This window comes from Penaeus monodon, chromosome 15 (genome assembly GCF_015228065.2).
Source record: "Penaeus monodon isolate SGIC_2016 chromosome 15, NSTDA_Pmon_1, whole genome shotgun sequence".
Classification (NCBI taxonomy): domain Eukaryota; kingdom Metazoa; phylum Arthropoda; class Malacostraca; order Decapoda; family Penaeidae; genus Penaeus; species Penaeus monodon.
Genome location: NC_051400.1, coordinates 47874588 through 47874843, shown reverse-complemented (window position 1 = coordinate 47874843; position 256 = coordinate 47874588). Strand labels below are relative to the sequence as shown.

Sequence of the window (256 nt, the reverse complement as noted above, 5' to 3'; positions counted from 1 at the left end):
AATTCTCTGTTACTTCCCTCAACCTCTACTCGTTGCAACTCCCCACCCCCTCTCCCTCTTCCCCCCCTCCTTCCCCACCCTTCTCCTCTCCTCCCCTCTCCCCCTTCTCCCTCCCTCTTCCTCTCCCCCTCTCCCTCCCCTTCCCCCCTCTCCTCTCTCCCCTCCCCCCCCTCTTCCCCACATTCCTCTCCCCATCCCCCCACCCCCCACCCCTCTTCATTCAACTCCCCCCAACTTGTGCTTGCGAAAACCTCAC

The 256-nt window shown here is 62.5% G+C and overlaps 2 protein-coding genes across 2 annotated transcripts in view; both read left to right on the top strand.

The window, feature by feature from the left end:
* Positions 1 to 256, top strand: part of LOC119582388 (pollen-specific leucine-rich repeat extensin-like protein 2) — a 4465-nt gene that overhangs the window by 1957 nt on the left and 2252 nt on the right. The window lies entirely within an intron of this gene.
* The window catches only part of LOC119582078 (potassium voltage-gated channel protein Shaker-like), a gene marked incomplete at its 5' end in the record, with an annotated part of 55543 nt that overhangs the window by 53365 nt on the left and 1922 nt on the right, over positions 1 to 256 (top strand).